Source organism: Sus scrofa, chromosome 15 (assembly GCF_000003025.6).
Source record: "Sus scrofa isolate TJ Tabasco breed Duroc chromosome 15, Sscrofa11.1, whole genome shotgun sequence".
In the NCBI taxonomy this organism is placed as follows: Eukaryota; Metazoa; Chordata; class Mammalia; order Artiodactyla; family Suidae; genus Sus; species Sus scrofa.
The window spans coordinates 20,890,034-20,912,427 of record NC_010457.5 but is presented as its reverse complement, the minus strand read 5'-3'; positions in this window follow the sequence as shown (position 1 = coordinate 20,912,427).

Sequence of the window (22,394 nt, the reverse complement as noted above, 5' to 3'; positions counted from 1 at the left end):
CATGTGGGCCTCTTTTTGTGATATGGTTTCCCTCACAAAGAGCAATGAGAGGGAGTGGGAGAGGGAGAAAGGAGCTGCCTGCTGTGTCCTTTTTTTTTTTTTTTTTTGGTCTTTTCTAGAGCTGCTCCTGTGGCATATGGAGGTTCCCGGGCTAGGGGTCGAATTGGAGCTGTAGCCACTGGCCTACACCACAGCCACAGCAATGCGGGAGCCGAGCCACCTCTGTGACCTCCACCACAGCTCACGGCAACACCAATCCTTAATCCACTGAGCAAGGACAGGGATCGAACCCACCACCTCATGGTTCCTAGTCCAATTTGTTAACCACTGCGCCACGACAGGAACTCCCTGCTGTGTCTATTAAACCTAATATTGGAAGTAACATTCCATCACTTCTGTAGTATTCTTTTGGCCACACACACCAACTTCAGTGCAATGTGGGAGGGGACTATATAAGGATGTGATCACCAGAATCAGGGATCATTAAGGGCTTTCTGAAAGCCTCGTGACAACACACCCTCAGTAGGCTAAGGGCTCTTTCACACAGGCTTTATCCAACTCTCATTACCTTGTGATAGAAGGAGAATGAATAGCTATAAAAAGTGTTTATTCCTGCAATAATATCAACAGGTGCATGAAAAATAAGTTCAAGTTTTCTAAATGCTATGATGGATATAAGTTTAAAAAAAAAAAGGAAGCAAAATTTTGAACTTTTAAGTACATTACAGCAGTGAGTAAAATATGAATTGTAATTAGGGAGTCATCTGAATAATACTATTAATGACATATATAAAATGCTTTAAAATGTAAGATAATCTATTATTGAGTTCTTTTTTTTTCCCTTGGACATAATTTTATTTTATTTTATTTTATGTTTTATTACTCAAATGAATTTATCACATCAGTAGTTATATAATGATCATAACAATCCAATTTCACAGGATTTCCATCCCATAACCCAAGCACATCCCCCCACCCCCAAACTGTCTCCTCCAGAGACCATAAGTTTTTCATGTTTGTGAGTCAGCATCTGTTCTGCAAAGTTCAGTCTGTCCTTTCTTCAGATGCCACATGTCAGTGAAAGCATTTGATGTTGGTGTTTCATTGTATAGCTGACTTCACTTAGCATGATAATTTCTAGGTCCATCCATGTTGCTAAAAATGCTGGTATTTGGTTCCTTTTAATGGCTGAGTAATATTCCATTGTGTATATGTACCACCTCTTCTTGATCTACTCCTCTGTCAATGGACATTTAGGTTGTTTCCATGTCTTGGCTATTGCAAATAGTGCTGCAATGAACATCAGTGTACATGAGTCTTTTCAAGTCGTGGTTTTCTCTGGATCAATGCCCAGGAGTGAGATTGCTGGATTAAATGGGAGTTCTATGTTTAGTTTACTGAGGAATCTCCATACTGTTTTCTACAGTGGTTGCACCAATTTACAATCCCACCAACAGTGTAAGAGGGTTTCCTTTTCTCCACATCCTCTCCAGCACTTTTTGTTTGTACACTTTTGGATGATGGCCATTCTGACTGGTGTAAGGTGGTACCTCATAGTGGTTTTGATTTGCATTTCTCTAATAATGAGTGATGTTGAACATCTTTTCATGTGTTTTTTTGGCCATCTTCATGTCTTCTTTTTAGAACTGTCTGTTTAGTTCTTCTGCCCATTTTTTGATGGGGTTGTTTGTTTTTTTGCTATGGAACTGCAGAAGGTGTTTGTAAATTTTAGAGATTAATCCCTTGCCAGTGGATTCACTTGCAAAGATTTTCTCCCATTCTGTGAGTTGTCTTTTCATTTTGTTTAGGGTTTCCTTTGCTGTGCAGAAACTTTGAAGTTGGATTAGGTCCCATTTGTTTATTTTTGTTTTTATTGTCAATACTATAAGAGGTGGATCTGAGAAGATGTTGCTGTCGTTTATGTCAGAGAGTGTTTGGCCTATGTTTTCCTCTAAGGGTTGTATAGTGTCTGGTCTTCTATCTAGGTCTTTAATCCATTTTGAGTTTATTTTTGTGTATAGTGATAGAGGAGAGTGTTCTAATTTCATTCTTTTCCATGTGGCTGTCCAGTTTTCCCAGCACCACTTATTGAACAAGCTGTCCTTTATTGTATACCCTTGCCTCCTTTGTCATAGATGAGTTGGCTATAGGTGTGTGGGTTTAATTCTGGGCTTTCTATCCTATTCCACTGATCCATATTTCTGTCTTTGCACCAGTACCATATGGTTTTGATGACTGTTGCTTTGTAGTATAGTCTGCAGTCCAGGAGCCTGATTCCTCCAGCTCCATTTTTCTTTCTCAGGATGTCTTTGGCTATTCTGGGTCTTTTGTGCTTCCAAACAAACCTTAAAATATTTCGTGCAAGTTCTGTGAAAAATGTCCTTGGTAATTTGATAGTGATTGCATTGAATCTGTAGATTACCTTGGTAGTATAGTCATTTTGATAATATTGACTCTTCCAATCCACAAGCATGGTATATCTTTCCATCTATTTGTGTCATCTTTGATTTCTTTCATCAGTGTTTTATGGTTTTCAGAGTACAGGTCTTTTGTGTCTTTAGGTAGGTTTATTCCTAGGTATTGTATTCTTTTGGATGCCATGGTAAACGGGATTGCTTCTCTAATTTCTCTTTCTGCTCTTTCATTGTTAGTGTATAGAAATGCTGTCAATTTCTGTGTATTAATTTTGTATCCTACGACTTTGCCAAATTCATGGATGAGCTCTAACAGTTTTCTGGTAGAGTCTTTAGGATCATGTCATCTGCAAATAGTGATAGTTTTACTTCTTCCTTGTCAATTTGGATTCCTTTTATTTCTTTTACTTCTCTGATGATTGCCATGGCTAAGACTTCCAAAACCATGTTGAAGACTAGTGGCGAGAGTGGACATCCTTGTCTTATTCCTGATCTCAGGGGGAATTCTTTTAGCTTTTACCATTGAGAATGATGTTCGCTGTGGGATTGTCATATATGGCCTTTATCATGTTGAGGTAGGTTCCCTCTATGCCTATTTTCTGAAGGGTTGTATCAGAAATGGGTGTTGGATTTTGTCAAAGGCTTTTTCCATATCTATTGAGAGGATCATATGGTTTTTTATTCTTCAGTTTGATAATGTGGTGTATCACACTGATGGATTTGTGGATATTGAAGAACCCTTGCATCCCTGGGATAAATCCCACTTGATCATGATGTACAATGCTTTTACTGTATTGTTGGATGCGGTTTGCTAGTATTTTGTTGAGGATTTTTGCATTGATGTTCATCAGTGAAATTGGCCTGTAGTTTTCTTTTTTTGTGGTATCTTTGTCTGGTTTTGGTATCAGGGTGACTGTGGCCTCATAGAATGAGGTTGGATGTATCCCTTCCTCTGCAATTTTTTGAAATAGTTTCAGAAGGAGAGGTGTTAGCTCTTCTCTAAATGTTTGATAGAATTTGCCTGTGAAGCCATCTGGTCCTGGACTTTTGTTTGTTGGAAGTTTTTTAATCACAGTTTCAATTTCAGTTCTTGTGATTGGTCCATTCATCTTTTCTATTTAATCTTGGTTTAGTTTTGGAAGATTTTACATTTCTAAGAATTTGTCCATTTCTTCTAGGTTTTCCATTTTATTGGCATATAATAGTTGCATGTAGTAGTCTCTTATGATCCTTTGTATTTCTGTGATGTCCGATGTTACTTCTCCTTTTTCATTTCTAATTTTATTGATTTGAGTCCTCTCTCTTTTTTTCTTGATAATTCTGGCTAAGAGTTTATCACCTTTGTTGATCTTTTCAAAGAACCAGCTTTTTGTTTCATTGATCTTTTCTATGGTTTTCTTCATTTCTATTTCATTGATTTCTGCTCTGATCTTTATGATTTCTTTCCTTCTACTAACTTAAGGTTTTGTCTGTTCTTCTCTCTTGAGCTGCTTTAGATGTAAAGTTAGCTTGTTTATTTGAGCTTTTTCTTGTTTCCTGAGGTGGGCTTGTATTGCTATAAACTTTCCTCTTAGAACAGCTTTTGCTGCATCCCATAGGTTTTGGAGTGTCATATCTTTGATGTCATTTTCTTCTAGGTATTTTTTAATTTCCTCTTTGATTTCTTCAGTGATCCATTGGTTGTTTCATAGCATGTTTTTTAGTCTCCACGTTTGTGTTTTTTCTGTTTTTTTCTTTTCTTGTTGTTGATGTCCAGTCGTAGAGCGTTGTGGTCGGAAAAGATGCTTGATATGATTTCAATTTTCTTAAAGTTACTGAGATTGGATTTGTAGCCGAGGATGCAATCTTAGAGAATGTTCCATATGCACTTGAGGAGAATATGTATTCTGTTGCTTCTGGGTGGAATGTCCCATAAATATCTATTAAGTCCATCTGGCTTAATGCTTCATTCAGGGCCTGTGTTTCCTTATTGAATTTCTGTCTGGTTGATATGTTCATTGCTGTGAGTGGGGTGTTAAAATCCCTGACTATGATTGTATTATTGTCAATTTGTCCTTTTAAGGTTGTTAGCAGTTGCCTTATATATTGTGGTGAAACTATGTTGGGTGCTTAGATATTTAAAGTTGTTATATCTTCTTCTTGGATTGATCCTTTGATCATTAGGTAATGACCTTCTTTGTCCCTTAAAATATGCTTCATTTTAAAGTCTATTTTGTCTGATATGAGTATTCCTACTCCAGCATTCTTTTGATTCTTGTTGGCATGAAATATTTTCTTCCATCTCCTCATTTTCAATTTGTGTGTCTCCCTAGAAGTGAAGTGGATCTCTTGAAGACAGCATATATATGGGTCTTGTTTTTGTATCCATTCAGCCAGTCTATGTCTTTTGGTTGGGTCGTTTAGTCCATTTACATTTAAGGTAATTATTGATATGTATGTTCTTTTTGCCATTTTATTAATTGCTTTGTATTTATTTTTGTTGCTCTTTTTTCTTTCCTTCTTCTCTTGTTCTCTCCTCTTCTGGTTTGATGACTATCTTTAGTGTTGTGTTTGAGTTGATTTTCCTTTATTTGTGTTTCAATTGTAGATGTTTGGTTTGCAGTTATTCTGAAGTTTGGATATAAGAGTCTATATGTATATGCAATTGTTTTAAGTTGTTCTCTTAATAGCAAGTGCATCTCCAGTGTCCTGCATTTGGACTCACCTTTTCTCATGATTTCTGATTTTGGTGATATAATTGTGCATGGATAATTTCATATCTTTACTCTATATATACCTTTACTGGTGAGCCTAGTCATTTGAGGAATTTTTGTTCCTGTTGCTGTCTTGTCTTTTCTGCCTAGAAAGTTCCTTTAGTATTTGATGTAAGGCTGTTTTAGTGTTGCTGAATTCTCTCAGCTGTTGCTTATCTGTGAAGGTTTTGATTTCTCCTTCAAATCTGTATTAGAGCCTTGCTGGGTAAAGGAATCTTCATTGGAGTTTTTTTTTTTTTTTTTCCTTTCATCATGTTAAGTATATCATGCCACTCCCTTCTGGCCTGCAGAGTTTCTGTTAGAAATCTGCCAATAACCTTATAGGGGTTCCCTTGTATGTTACTTGTTTTTTTTTCCCTAGCTGCTTTCAAGATTTTCTCTTTGTCTTTAATTTTGGTCAGTTTGATTAATATGTGTCTCAGTGTATTCCTCCTTGGGATTATTTTACATGGTACTCGTTGTGCTTCCTGGATTTGAGTGAATGGTTCCTATCCCATGTTAGGGTAGTTTTTGGCTATTATCTCTTGGAATATTTTTTCTGTCCCCTTCTATCTCTCTTCTCCTTCTGGTACCCCTATAATACAGATGTTGGTGTGTTTAACATTGTCCCAGAGTTCTCTGAGACTCTCTTCACTTGTTTTCAGTCTTTTTTCTCTTTTCTGTTCTGCATCTGTAATTTCTACTAAGCTATCCTCCACCTCGCTTATTCATTCTTCTGCCTCCTGTATACTGCTGTTAGCTGCTTCTAGTGAATTTTTTATTTCGGTTATTGTATTTTGCACCTCTTCTTGTTTGAGTTTTATATCTTGTATCTCTTTGCTCAGTGTTTCCTGTAAGGTATCCATCTTTGCCTCCAGTTTATTTCCAATGTCTTCCATCATCTTAAGCATCAAGAGTCTAAAGTCTTTTTCCTAGAGGATGAGAATCTCTTCATCACTTAGCTGATTTTCTGGGCTTTTCTTTTCTCCCTCATCTGAGTTATAGTTCTCTGTCTTTTCATTTGTATAGGTTTTTGGTGTGGTGATCTTTTTACAGATAATAGTTGTAGGCTCTCTTACTTCTGGTGTCTGCCCGCATTATGGCTGAAGTCAGTATGGGGGCTTGCTGTGGGCTTCCTGATGGGAGGGGATGATGCCTGCCCTCTGGTAGGTGGAGCCAATTCTAATCCCTCTGGTAGGTGGGGCTTAGTCTTTGGATGGGATTAGAGGCAGCTGTGTGGCTGAGCAGCCTTTAAGTAGGCTTTTTACTGAGGGGCAGGGCTGTGATCCCACCTGGATTGTTGTTTGGCCTGGGGCTTCTCAGAACTGACTGATGGGTGGGCCAGATTTTCCCAAAATGGCCACCTCCAGAGAAAGGCAAATGCTAAATATTCCTGAGAGCTTTGCTTTCAATGTCCTTCCCTCACAACAACCCACATTCACCCCTGTTTTCCCAGGATGTCCTCCAAGGACTGCAGTCAGGTTTGACCTAGATTCCTATGGAGACTTTGATTTGCCCTGGAACTCAGTGCATGTGAAAGTCTTTGTGCCCCTTTTAAGAATGGGGTCTCCATTTCCCCCATCCCATGGAGCTCCTGCGCACAAGTTGCACTGACCTTCAATGCCAGATGCTCCAGGGGATCTTTCTCCACGTGCCAGATCCCCACATGTGGGAGTTTGATGTGGGGCTCAGAACTCTCACTTCTGTGAACCAGTTAGTTTCCGGTCTGTGGGGCTTCCTACCCAGGAGGTATGGGGTTGTTTATATCATGAAATCACCCCTCATACCTCTTGATGTGGACTTCTCTTTTTCTTCTGGAGTAGGATATCTTTTTTAAGGTTTCTGGTCCATTTGGGTGAAGAATGCTCAGCCTTTAGTTGTGAATTTTGTTGTCTTTAGGAGAGAAGTTGAGCTCCAATCCTCCTATTCCGCCATCTTAATCCCATCTCTTTTATTGAGTTCTGAAATGTTCTTCCTTCTGTATTTTGGCATTTTCCAACTCTAATATAATATGTTTTATGAGAAAATTAAGAAAATGTATACCAATAAAATAATAAACAGATAAAGGAGCTTTGTTTGAACTATAAATGTACTATCACTAGAGTGATAAGAGTGATAAGAAGATCTGCTATTATTCAGAATTCTTGACTCATATGACAAAGGAACAGCAAGTTATAGTATCTTTTAAAAATAACAAAGACTTAAAGCTAGAAGAAGCAAGCCTGACATATATATATATATATATATATATATAGAGAGAGAGAGAGAGAGAGAGAGAGAGAGAGAGAGAGAGACAGGGAAAGTCTCCCTTTATATACAGGGGATATGTTGCAAGAACTCCAGGGGATCCCTGAAACTAAATGTGCTATGCTTGTTCCTATATACATACATACCTATAATAATGTTTAACTTACAAATTAGGCACAGTAAGAAATTAACAACAATAACTAATAATAAAATGAAATAATGATAACCTTAAACTGTAATAAAAGTTGTGTTGGAGTTCCTGTCATGGAGCAGTGGTTAACAAATCCGACTAGGAACCATGAGGTTGTGGGTTCGATTGCTGGGCTTGCTCAGTAGGTTTAGGATCTGGCGTTGCTGTGAGTTGTGGTGTAGGTCGCAGACATGGCTCAGATCCCATGTTGCAGTGGCTATGGCGTAGGCCAGCAGCTACAGCTCCAATTAGACCCCTAGCCTGAGAACCTCCATATGCCGTGGGTGCAGCCCTAGAAAAGACTAAGACAAAAAAAAAAAAAAAAATTGTGTGAATGTAGTTCCTCTCTCACAAAACAACTTGTACTATACTCATTCTTTTTCTTGTGATGATGTGAGATGATAAAATGCCTACATGATGAGATGAAGTGAGGTGAATGACATAGGCATGTGACAGAGGCTTAGGCTACAAGTGACCTTCTCATAATAATCAGAAGGAAAATTGTCTGCTTTGGCTGACCCCAGATCAAGCCCTGACGATGTCCATGGTTGAATGTCAGGGGCAGATCATGTCAACGGTTTGGGGATTCTAGGCAGAATGAAGAAGGATAGTGTGGTGAGATTTCATTTCACTACTCAGAATGCATGATTCAAAACTTATGAACTGTTTATTTATGGAATTTTACATTTAATATTTTCAAATTGTGGTTGACCTCAGGTAACTGAAACCACAGAATAAAAATGGTAGATAAGGGGGGACTATATGTGTATATCTGGAAGAAAAAAGAAAAGTAGAAAAATCACAAAAGTGTATTAAGAGAAAGAGGTGGCAGTATGACTTCTAAGTGAGACAATCAAGCAGATTAAAGCTTTGTGAAACTATTAATAAAATAGTTTATTGATAAAAATGCCTTGATAAAATGCCTAAACTACCATGTTAGACTGAACATGAACTATTCCAAAAGGAATAGTAAAAAATCTTTAAGAAAAAAGGCTCAAGTGCACACTGAGCACCCACATACATAAGATGGTGGGAGGTTTTGATAGAGTTCAGGACCTACAACTTTCAGAAGTTTGCACAGAATAAAGTCTAGCTCTGGTAAAGGTGTCCATTGTGCTTCATTTGTTTACTTCTTATGTTTTAGGAAATACATCCAGCCTTGCTATAAAAAGGCTGGGTAAGTCCCTGGATACCATCAGAATTGGTGAAGCCTAATGGTAACTGAATGTTTTATCTTACTTTACAGTTATAGTGATTATATTAATAATACTTTAAGGGCATAATCACAAAGCTTGACTCACTCAGCAGGGCAACATCTCAATATTTTAGGAGTCCATTACACCTATTTTCAAGTTTAAAACATCCCTCTTTTAGTCCTAGTATAAAATCCAGCTGTCCCCACATAGACTATAACCTTCCAAAGGAGAGCATTTATTTTATAAATCTCTGAGAACTGATTGAACATAAATGTACATGAAACCAACTATGCAAATAGTGAAACAAGTCACAGTGAAGTTATAAATATCTTAAATAATGTTGGCAATGTAGGAACAAAATAAAAATCTATAAAATAAAACTATAAGAATTATACTTCAGAGAGGTCTACTACTGCCACCACTTTAAGGGCTGGAATGTGACTTCCAGTGAATAAAGAGCAAAGAGGTCTATTAAGGTTGAACTTCCTGCAAAATAATTGCTGATTCATTTGTGCTAGTCTCATTGCAGTTTCCTCCCTGTTTAGTTAATGATATGATCTCTTCTATCTGCATAACTTACCATAAACTTACTTAGATTGGTTCATATCCACTAGTCTCTGTACATTTTCCTTTTCTGATTTTAAGATTCCCTTTCTGATTAGTGTCTTTGACTCAACACCACTTAGAATGTTACCTTTGGGATGGATTGGCAATGGGATCCTGCTACGTAGCTCTGGGAACTCTGTCTAGTCACTTATGATGGAACAAGTAATGTGAGAAAAAAAGAACATATATATGTATTAGTAACTTGGTCATAATACTGTACAGTAGAAAAAAATATATATATACATAAATAAATGATAAAAAAATACATACTGATACACACCAGGGTCACCCCTAAGACTAAATAATTTAAAGAACAAGACAGTTTAGAAGGGCTATCTCTGACAAATTTTCAACACATCAATGATAACCAAGAGGTTCTCTCTATTCTAAGGCATCTCAAACATACTCACTTGGAAGAGACATCAGCTAAGAACCTAACCCATTCTCTTTTTTCAATTTAATTTTATTTTTATTATACTATAGTTGATTACAGTGTTGTGTCAATTTCTGCTGTACAGCAAAGTGACCCAGTCATACATATATAAACATTCTTTTTCTCATACTATCTTCTACCATGTTCTATCTTAAGAGATTAGATATAGTTCCCTGTGCTGTACAGTCGGACCTCATTGCTTATCCCTTCTAAATGTAATAGTTTGCATCTACTAACCCCAAACTCCCAGTTCATCCCACTCCCTCCCCCCTCCCAGTTGTCAACCACAAGTCTGTTCTCCATGTCTGTGAGTCTGTTTCTGCTCTGTAGATAGGTTCATCTGTGCCATAATTAGATCCCACATATAAGTGTTATTATATAGTGTTTGTTTTTCTTTCTTTCAACAGGTGGTTGGGGAGGATAGGACATGCTGTCTTCATAGTGCTTTGTCATACCTTTGACTTTGTCAATAGCTCTCATTTTTCAAAGAAAGCATGGATGCCATATTCTGAATGCCAGCAGACTGGCAGACATGTATGTTTACTTCACTTGAGACTTAAAACCCTGTGAACCTATTAGTATAATTGTGTATTTTTTTCATTGAACAAATAAACGCTCATACACTGGAAAGGCCATAATCCAAAACCAAGCTTGTCACCATTGAAAGCCCATTCTTCCCTTATGACACCATGTTGCTTTTTCAGGACAAATGGCTTTTGCCTTTCCTCTGAGGACTTTTTAATTTACTTGGCTTGTGATGCCCACATGCAAACACAGATACAGACACACACAGACATACAGAAATACACACCCACACAACTTAGCTGAGCATTTTTTTAAGAACCTGTTACTTGATTTTTTGCCAAGCAGCCACAAAACGGTTTGACTGAATTTTTCATATTATATCTAGTTTGCTAAATGATAAGGGACATATGGTAATAAAATAATGTCCCAGAGGACATTTTCACACTTTACTTGCTGTTTGTCTTTTAAAATTTCCATCATTAAAAGCACCGGAAAGCCATAGGCTCTAGATATAATAGCATCAGCTGCAAATAAAAGAACCCTCTTTATGGATGTAAAGTGTGAAAAGGACAATTACATCAGTCTCTCAGCTAGCTTCCCACAGAACACTGTAGCGTATTCAACAAATGAGGAGAGCAGTTAATAAACCAGTCTTTTAAAGTTGTGTAAGATTTTCTGCACCTGAATTTCAGATTATTTTAGAGGCAGGTATTAATCTATTCTTTCTTTTCTCCTAATTGTTCATATGGACAAACTTAGGCATAGAAGGGATAATGAACTCAGCAGAGGGTCAGGAGAAAGATATTGATGGAAAATGGGTGCATATTGTAGAATGCTGATTTCATTGCTTCTCACTTACATTTCTCATAATGGAAACACAGCCATCCTGTTACACCTGTATTTTATGGTTCACTGAATAGCCACAATAACAAATTTTAAATACCTATCAAATGTCATAAAATGTCATTTAATACTGTTCTTGGTGTGTAAAGGGAAAATGAAAACTGATAAAGTTCATGTATATTTTGTACTGGTTCAATACCCTAAATATCATACTATAAGTCTTTCAACAAATATATAGACAATTGTAGTAATATGGTAATATTAAATAAGAGTGTGCTACATTTTTTCGAGAGAAAGTAGTCACATTAAAAAGGGTTCTTTTAACGATGCTCTAAACAATGTCCCTGGCTGCATCACAGCATAGGTTTGGTTGATAATAAAAATTGCCTTTGAACAGAATACTCTAAATTTTTACAAGACTCCAATTCTCCTGTGCAATTATGGAATTTGAAATGTAATTCTCCTTGGAACCATAAAAGAATTAAACCAGAGAAATGCTGTTAAGAATAAGACAAGAAAGAAAGCAACTGATTTAAAGATCCTTTTTATTTTGCTATTTCTTGGTGTCATGTTGTATTCCAAATCATCCTGTTGTTACAGAAAATGACAACTAGAAAATCCACTCTAGATAATTGAACATTTATAAAATGTTGGCTCAGGAAAAATGTTTTCACTTGATAATTACATATTAATTCACGATGGTCATCTGTTTATGAACTACCCAAAGAATTTCTTAAAAATGGATGATTGGCCAACATACAGCTGTTTACCAAATGTTTATTATGAACCCAGCACTGTGTTACGCACCGTGGGTCATGCAAATGGAATACAAACTGGTCCAAAGAACTGAGATGCGTTCATTCAAACCTGACTTCTATCTTTACTTCACATCCAATTAATCACCAAGTCCCATAGATTCCACATCCTTCCATCTTCTTAATTCCATTCCACATCCTTCTCTCAAAGCTACCCATTCTACTTGATTTCTAATATCAATACTAAAAATCATTTCAGTCAGTTCTTAACTGCTCTACTTGTCTCTAACTTTAATTTATTAATCTTTAATTTATTCTAAGATATATTTTGGAAATAAAATTATGATTATACCACCTCTTCTATTTAAACTCAGAATATTTACATTTAACTCATGATAAAGTCCAAGCCTATCAGGATGATTATGCTAGGGTCTTCCATGAAGACACTGAGGTCTTTCTTCTTACCTCTCTAGCTTTGATTTTTACTCCTCCTTCAAATACTTCATCCAAATGAAACCTTATGTTATTTCCTGAGTCAGAAAGACCACACTCTCTTCCTCTCTCAAGTCCTTTTTAATGATTCCTCTTCCTTGAAAACACTTTCCTGACCTTTTGTCTGACCTATTCTCCTAGTCTTTTGAGAATTCAGGAATCACATCTTCTCTTATGCCTTCCCTCCCTCTCTCCTCCCCCTCTCCTCCCCTATGAATTAGATCCCTTTCCCATGAAAACACGTAGCTTAGGTAGTTATGACTGGTACTGTATATACATGGGTTTATCTTTGAAGATAAAGACCACACTTTACTTATCTTTTAGGTCTTTAACCTACCCAAAACCTGGCAAATGGTTACCAATTCAACAAAGAAATGTTTGTGGAATAAACAAATGAATAAACTCAAAATGGACAGAATATACAGTACTTCCATCCTAACTTGCAAATTTCTCACACTGCTATTCTTCGCTGCAAACTTTACCCAATGGGATAGTTGGTACCTGTTTCCATAATGTTGATTCTAAAACTTTTAAATAAATGTTACATTTTAATAATGATCATATATTTAAATAATACTATGCTTCATCAACTGTAAGATTAACTATAAGAAACCATAAGTGGTGAGACATATCTGTTGCAAAGAGATATTAAAATGCAGAGGGAAAATGTGTGTCTTATAATCAATGAAGTAAAATTTCTTGAGGTCATACTATGTGCTTGACCTGTGATGTGTTTTATATACATAATTCTCTTAATGCTTACAATTATTCTTATGAGAATGGTGCTTTTAATAGTCTAATTTTAAAAATTAATAAGGTGAGTTCAAAAAAAGTTAGGTAATTTTCCCAAGGTTGCCCAAATTGTAAGTGGCAATGCAGGATTTAAGTCTCTTATTCCAAAGTACATGCTCTATTGTTTAAACGTTCCTAATACTCCTTTATTGGCCTCAGCACTGAGAGGAAAACCCACAAAAGTAATAGTACTTGAGCTTATTTTAGGATATAATTCTCTAGACTTAATCATATCCATAAACACGCATAGAAATACAAACATACACAGGATTTCTAAACAATAGATCACTTCAAATAAAGTGATCTTAATGTTATCTATTAAGAATTAGAATATGAAGTGGACCTACAGATAAAACAAACCAGTGGTTACCAGTGGGGAAGGGGAGAAGGAGCAACAGAGGGGTAGGGGAGTGGGTCGTACAAACTATTGGGTATAAGATAGGCTCAAGGACTTAGTGTACACTATGGTGAATCTAGACAATATTCTGTAATAACTGCAAATGGAAAGTAACCTTTAAACATTATACAATAAATTTTAAAATAAATAAAATAAGTAAACAAACTGATGCTGAAGAAAAAAAATGTTATCTATTAAGAATTAGAATTAGTTTTGCATGTAAATTATAAAATATCTCCTAAAAAAAAAAGACGTTGACACCTATAAATTAAAAACAAACACGAGTTCCGGTCATGGCACAGTGGTTAACAAATCTGACTAGGAACCATGAGGTTGCGGGTTCAATCCCTGTCCTTGCTCAGTGGGTTAAGGATCCGGCATTGCTGTGAGCTGTGGTGTAGGTCGCAGACACAGCTCGGATCTCGTGTTTCTGTGGCTCTAGCATAGGCTGGCGGCTATAGCTCTGATTTGACCCCTAGCCTGGGAACCTACATGTGCCACCGGGAGGGCTCAACAAAAAGCAAGCAGACAAAAATAAATAAATAAATAAATATGAGCAAACAAACAAAAGCCTCCCAATCAGGGATGGACTGAGGAATAAGTATTTTCCAGGAATGTTAATGACATCTTGGGAGAAGGCATGTTAATCTCTTTTAATGGAGGGCAGATGCCTCTCGCCCTAATACCATCCCATTACAAATATGCCATTTAAGCATTTTACATTTAAGGTGCTGATAGAAAATAAACCCATCTAAATGTTGACTTAAAAACAATACTAAAAAATTCTAAAATTCAACACGTTGCAGGATAATTGAAACAAAATGTTCCTGCCGTGTAGCACTAGGAACTATATCTAGTCATTTATGATGGAACATGATAATGTGAGAAAAAAGAATCTATACATGTACGTGTAGCTGGATCACCATGCTGTACAGTAGAAAATTGACAGAACACTGTAAACCAGCTATAATGAAAAAAAATCATTACATTAAAAAAAAAGAAACAATAAAATGTTGAAATCAATACCATAGGTTATGAAGCTAATTTAACTCTTCCTGACTCTGTTACTATGGGAGTTCCAATATGATCTCTAACATTAGAAAAAAATCTGTCATTTTTGCCCCTTCTAATTGCTTATTATTCTTCATTCCTCTAAAAATGCATAAGTGCACATGTATGCATCTATAATCACATAAATTTTTCACATTAAATTACTGTTGTCCATATTTTAGTGTCAATTATTTGGAAAAATAAGGTACATGAGGGTAAATGATGCCTCATTCACTTCTATTTTATCATGGTCCTATGTGATTAATATCACTGGCTGACCAGGACATTCTCTTCCTTCACCCTTTCTCAAACTTGCTCTCAACCCCATCACAACCATACAATTGATCCACCCAACGTTCATTCTTCCCACAGTAGTACTCTTTGCTAAAAATAAAATAATTAGATTATCTAAATCAGACATAGGCACCCCTGGCTGAGAATATTTTATGAAATATTCCTTTCAGCCAATGTTTTTATTTAAACCAAGGGTAAAGTTGGCCCAAGTCAAAATTATAAAGAAAACAAACTTCATCTTATAAACTTCCAAAATCCTAGATATGACTTTATTCCTGATCAAGCTTCCTTTCCCTTTCTTAGCCTCTTTATAATTTTTTCAAAACTCTATTTTGTACACATCCATATTTTTCCAAGTCAACCAGGATAAGACAACAGTTGCGTTGATGGCTTCAGGTTTTTCAGTAAAGATATTCTGAGTTAAATTTACCAGATTTTATTCCTGATGACCCAAAGCACCATCCAGGTTTCTGATGTACCTAAGAATACATAAGAACATATGTCCTCCCACGATTCTATTTCTTTACTTTTGTTGATAATGGTAGAGCATCCTTTGTTAAACTCAATCCAGGCATGACTTCCTCTGGGAAGCCTTACCTAATTTCTCCTTTCTTAACCATGGCATCCCACACACAACTCTGTCATGTGTCTTGTCTTCCCCTTACACTGGTCAGTTCACCTGGACTGTGGATCACTCACATGCAGAGAATAAAGCTTGATTACTTTTCTGTGCCCACAATATGAGAAGCTCAACACAAGTCTAACGATTTTCCCCAGCTTTCCATGCAAATCTAGTCACTTAGCATAGACGTTCTCCAGTAGAAGGGAAAAGCACTATTTCCTAGGACCAGACATCAGAATCCCCCGGAAGGCTTTTCCAACTAAGTGCAGGCTTGATGCTTTTGCTGTATTTCCTGCAGGAGGATACAGCTTTTTTTCTCTCTCTTGGATGAATTACTGCTGTGTGAGTCATCGCACAGGGCAGCAAAAGGGAATCTAATTTCTAATCCTCAGGTGCATCTAAGTAGAAAAAAAAAGGGGGGGGGGAGAATCACTGCTCTAATTCTGCAAAATTGTGTGTAGATTTTTTAATGCAGTGTACCTCTGTGACTCTCTACATGCTGGGCCCTACCCACCTTCTTTTCAGCTGACTAGCTCCTATTAGCCCCTCATATTCTAGATCAAATACCACCTCTTCTACAAAGCCTTCTAAGATCTCCTTTACTTATTTATTTAGACTTCTCAGGGCTCTCCTAGTGCTCTGTGAGTACAGTCAGCATTATCTTTGTTTAGTACATTTCTCCAGTCCATTCTCTATCTCACACACTAAACTATGAACACCTTGAGTTCAAGTATCATGTTTCTAATTTTTCTATCACAAGGCCCTATCAATAGTATCAAGCAAATAATAAGTGTACAATAAATGATTCCTGATAGATGAAGAAAAATGGAGTGAGAGCATTAATATTCAACCTTGAAAATAAACCTAGAAAACCTAGAAAATAAAATAGAATTGCACAACACAGTCTTACTTTTTTGAGGTGAGATGACTCACACATCGGAACAGAGGGTGACATAAAATATTGTATGATAAAATGCTAAATTTTTCCTCTTTGGGTGTTCAAGGGAGAAAAAAATCATTTTAGACAGATTCAGATGAAAATGTTTCACTGTAGAAAAAAATACTTTAAGTGGAATTTGAAGTTGTTGCTGATTAGAATAAATAGACAAGAAAGGACATTCTGTGAAAATGGGAAATTGCACTGTATATCCCCTGGTGTGGTTGTAGGGAGGGCTTAGTATAGGTGTTGCAGAGGCCATGCAGAGGAAATGGCAGAAGTTTGGGACATGACAGCAGCCAGAGAAGTGGGGGAGGCTGGACCCCTCATTATCATATTTTGGCATATGAAAGAGATTATAGTTAATCTGAAAGAGATTATAGTTCCTTCAACTGAAATGGCCAGTTCTCAGGGATTCTGACTGGGGCCAGGGCAGTTGCTAATTGCCCCTATGAGTGTATCAGAAAAAGGACTGCTAAAGAAGTACAGTTCTCAGGTAATCCATTCTAAAGTGTGACTCCTAAGAGGAATTAATGTTCAGAAGTGTCATAAAAAGCATATGGTGGAGCCAGAAGGATAACCAGAAGGCCAGGCCATTGGAAGGGCTTGAGCCAACCAATTACTATATTCCAGGAGTATACAATATTTCCTTCATCCAAAGGAGAGATATATGGAGATTCCACTCTTCCCCTTTCCTACATGGGAATTTTAATTGATGGCTTTTTTTTTCTGTTTCCTTACAATTATTTGTAATAGGTATCTGAGAAATATCTAAATACATGATTTTGTTCACGTATTGCAAGATAATGAGTATCAAATCTATTTATTATTTAAATAAGGCACATCACGGAGAGACCCTAAACTTAGGGCTGGTTCCCATAGTTGGATGTGGCTCTGGAGTTGTCTACTTCTTGGAAGAAAGTGAGTAGCTGTGTGATAAATTGAATTATATTAGATAGGGGTGTCTTGGTACATTTTGGGGATGGTGGTGATAAATGTGTGGCATATCAGCAAATAAGTACTTGACTTCAGTAGCTACATTCTTCCCTGCTCATGCCTCTATATGGGTGAGTATGTGATTCAAGATGAGTTAATTAAATCCCCCATACTATCAAAGACAAGGATAAATCTAATGTTAAACATATGATACAAGCTGGGCCAATCAGATATAGTACCCCAGTTTTTCTGATGGGGCTAATAGGGTAAAGGCTATCTCTTGGAGTCATGTAAACTAATAATTGAAAGCAACTTAGAGAGAAACAGAGATAAGAAATAAGAAGAGTTATAAAAAGTCCTAGGACCCTCATTTTTAGCTCTTTATATCTATGGATTTATCCTTGTTTGGGTTTATTTTCAATTTTGTGAGGTAACATAGAATTTTACTAATAAGTTACTTTTTCTTGACCATCATTAATAGGTCTAAAAATAGCAAGTGCTGGAGAAGGTATGGAAAAAAGGGAACCATCCTACACTGTTGGTGGGGATGTAAATTGCTACAACCACCGTGGAAAACGGTATGGAATTTCCTCATAAAACTAAATATAGAACTACCATATGATCCAGCAATCCCACTCTTGGGTATATATCCAGACAAAACTATAATTCAAAAAGATACATGCACCCCTATGTTCATTGAAACACTATTTGCAGTAGCCAAATTATGGAGACAACCTAAATGTTCATTGACAAGTGAATGGATTAAGAATATGTGGTACATATACACAATGGAATACTACTCAGCCATGAAAAGAAAAACTAGTGCCATTCATAGCAAGATGGATGCAACTACAGATTTTCATACCAAGTGAAGTAAGTCAGAAAGAGAAAGACAAATACTGTATGATATCACTTACATATAGAATCTAAAATACAATGCAAATGAACCTATCTACAAAACAGAAAAGATTCATAGACACGGAAAACAGATTTATGGTTGCCAAGGGGTAGAAGGGAGGATGTGGGATGGACTGGGAATTTGGGGTTAAGAGATACAAACTATCACATTTAGAATGGATAGACAACAATGTTCTACTGTATAGCTCAGGAAACTATATCTAGTCTCCTGGCATAGACCATGATAGAAAATAATATTAAAAAAGAATATGTATAAAAATACATAATAATATAAAAAAAGAATATGTGTATATATATAACTGAGTCACTTTGCTGTATAGCAAACATTGGCACAACATTGCAAATCAATTATACTTTAATAAAAAATAAAAATAAAAAATAAATAAATTACTCTTTCTTGTTTTGGTCTATTGGAGTTTATTTGTTGCTGCTTAATGAAGTCCAAAGAAGAGAGAACTTTACTTATATACCTTAACCTTTTAAAGTATCTATTATAGTGTTGTTATGATTATGGTTATGATTATTTTATGTAAAACAGGCATGGAAATTGATACTCAGCAAAGTGAAGGAATTTTCCAAAGTCACTGGGATCTATAGTTTTAGAGCTGATGTGAGAAGTAAGGTCTCAGGTTATGCTCAGAGTGCATTCCCTACACTTCTCTGTCTTCTGAAGATGAGTAGGAGTTCATGCGGTAGAAAAGGGGAGCCAAACACATTTGTTTGAGGTAGAAGAGGTATATGTTCATGTCCTATTCTTGTAATTGTAATAACATTTAAAGAAGAAGATAGAGTGCTCTGGGAGGGGTAGCTACAAGAGTAGGAGATAGGGACAATATTAGGGAACATAAGCTAGGGAGAAATAGGTTACATTCATGCTTTAGAAAAACAAGTTTTGCAGCAGTGGGGATAATGCATTGGAACAAGGCAACAATAAAGCAAGAAGACCAGATAGAAGACTTCTATGGTCATATGGACAAAAAATAACCAAGTCTAAACAAATGTGAAAATAAGGTGGAGTCTGAATCAGGTGACTGTAGTAAACTAATTAGTCAGAATCTAATCAGGGGTGTTAGAGTGTAAGAAGGAAAAAATCAGAAATGACTTCCATATTTTCCTTTGAGGCAATGTATAAATAATGGTAACACTGAACAGGGGGATATAGGAATAATGGCTAGGGTGGAGTGAAGTGTGAACCTAAACTCAAAAGCAAACTGAGGCAAGAGTTCCCACCATGGCTCAGCAATAATGAACCCAACTACTATCCATGAGTATGTGGGTTCAGTCCTTGGCCTTGTTCAATGGGTTAAGGATTCGGCGTTTCCATGAGCAGTGGTGTAGATCACAGACATGGCTCAGATCCCCACAGCATTGCTGTGGCTGTGGTATAGGATGGCAGCTATAGCTCTGATTCGACCCCTAGCCTGGGAACTTCCACATGCCACAGGTACAGTCCTAAAAAAAAAAAAAAAAAAAAAAGAAAAAAGTAAACTGAGGCAAGCTCAGATTACCAAAAACTGATTTTTGGGGGGGAACGCATGCTGTAGCAAGCTACAGGTGAGTTTGGTGTGGGTGGGGGGCTGTATTTATGGGCAATGAGCTTAAAGACTGAGAGATTCAGCCAGAGTCCAAATGGTGAATTCACTGGCTTAAAGATAGGGAAAGATCCTTGGTGAATGTTTATTAGTAAGGAGATAAGTTTTGTCATCTGTACGTTAGGCATTTGTGGGAAATCAGTCTCTTAGCTCTCAAGTTTTTTTCTGAGAGTGCATGCATGAGATTCTCCATTGCATATCCCCAGTTCTATTTTAGACTGAAATCCTTTCATAGAAGAAAGGATGGGTTTAACTCTCTACCTTTGGTTATTGGATATCAAATGGGAAATCATAGCAAGCATATAACTAGTTACAGCATTTCAGAGAGTTGTCTTATGGTTGAGAGAGAGAACTGGGAGACATTACTTCCAGCCTATAAAGCGAAGCCCCATTTGGTGTAAAAGTAGGTCTTAGGTCTATGCTTTATTTTTTTAGCCAAAAGTTCATTAATTATTGACAAAACAGGGACAGGAGGAATCTAGGGTATTAGGGACCAGGTGATGATTCTTAGTCAATAGGTAAAATTATGTCAGCATAGAAAATGGCTTAATACCAAAATCTTGGATTTATCTCATGAGTTATGGAACTAGAGAAATCAGCAGGCAAGTAGGCAGAGTGAGGAGGTAATAAAGGTGAAGTAAAGAAGGAACCTATTAAGTGACAATATTTCAGAACTAAACAGAGGATGAAGGGTCCAAGAAAGAATTTGAGAAAGGGCAACCAGACATTTGGAAGAAGGAAAACTAGAGTAGCTGAAAAAGGGAATGATGATCTTTGTCAGACCAAGCAGAGAATTCCTATAAAACGAAAAAAAAAAAAATGTCCTTTCAAGATAGTCAGTAGGAAATTCTTGTTGACTTTGATAGGTACATAATAGCTGGGAGATGTTCATTGAATAGTTAATTCAATCACAATTAACTGCAACCACTTAATGGGTTTTTGTGGGTTTCTTTAGGTAGAATCTGCTTAGTTTTACAAACACAATATTACATAGACTGAAAACATAAGAGGGATTATTAAAAACTATCCCTATGCACATGAATCAAATGTGCCAACATAGGTATCTCATAATATAGGAGAGGGTAAGTCCTCTTTGCTTTCATCTACAAAAATGATGATGGTTTTTCATCCACCAAACTCTTTCCTTTGTGGAACATGTAACTGAGTGTCTGAAGCAAACCAGACTCCTCCAACAAAAATGTGGGGAATGGGAGAACAGAAGCTCAGGACCCCAGTTGGGTAAGACCAAAGGCTTGCTGGATGTTTGATGTTTCTTAGCACAGTCAAGTTTCCAACCTAATCAGAGAGACCTTTAACAAAGTACTGAAGAAGGCAGCCACCCTGGTGTGTCAGTGTTGAGAAACCAGCCCAGGAAAGGAAGAAAACACTTTCATGTGCTAAACTCATCCTGCCTTTCTCCTTTTGTCTTTGCCTCTGCCTCTGCCTTTTTCCTTTCTCTAGGAACTGCAGGATCCACTTCTTTCTAACCTTTGAACATCATAGGAACATGTCACACTGGGAGCCAGAGTGAAGTAGAGGCAGAGTGAAATCAACTCCTTTATAACTTCCATTCCTCACAAAACGGTCCAAAGGTGAAAAAGTTCCTCAGAGCTATGTAACTGTCAGGAGGGTTCACTAGATTTCCAACTCTTATGGGGCTTGACTTAGAGTCACCTGAAAAGTAAAACCCTTTAAAACCAGCTTAAGCTGGAAAGAGCTAAGGAAATCTTTCCTACCTGGACAGTTAGGTATGGATTACGGGGTTCTCAGACAAGGATTCTCCCTGCCCAGGGTGCCTGGAAAGGTGGAGCAGCTGGAACCTTTGAAGCTATTATCACAGGCTACATGTAACCTTGGCCTTCCCTCCACCCCCATGGTACTATACAAATAGAAGCATTTTGTATCTCTGTCATGATTGTAGCACTGATCACCTCTCACCTGGACAGTGGGTTTTAACACTGTAAGAGGGGATTTTGGCAAGTGAGAAAACTTGTGAGGTCTAGGAGAGGAATTTTGAGAGATGTCACCACGTATTCCAGATTTTCTGTAGGCCAGAGGAGCGGGGGCAGTCTAAGATAGGAGGAGAGCTTCACTGTCATCAAAGAGCAGAAGGAAATCAGTCAACCAGACACTGTGCTAGAGCTTCTCTCACACTCACAGTCTCTAATAATTCTTAATTGTGATGCAGCAGGAAAAAAATGACAAAGGGACACACTGGGTGGTGAAGAGTTCATTTCTGGAATAGGGTAGACCCGGGTAAGGATTCTATTTCCATTGCTACTACCAATCAATCCCTATATTCCTGGTGTTTAGCCCAGTACCTGGTACATGATAGGGACAAAATAAATATTTGACATTAAAGAAAAGAAATAAAGTAAAAATAAGAATAATATCTTATACTGAATCAGTTCTTAACATCTCAT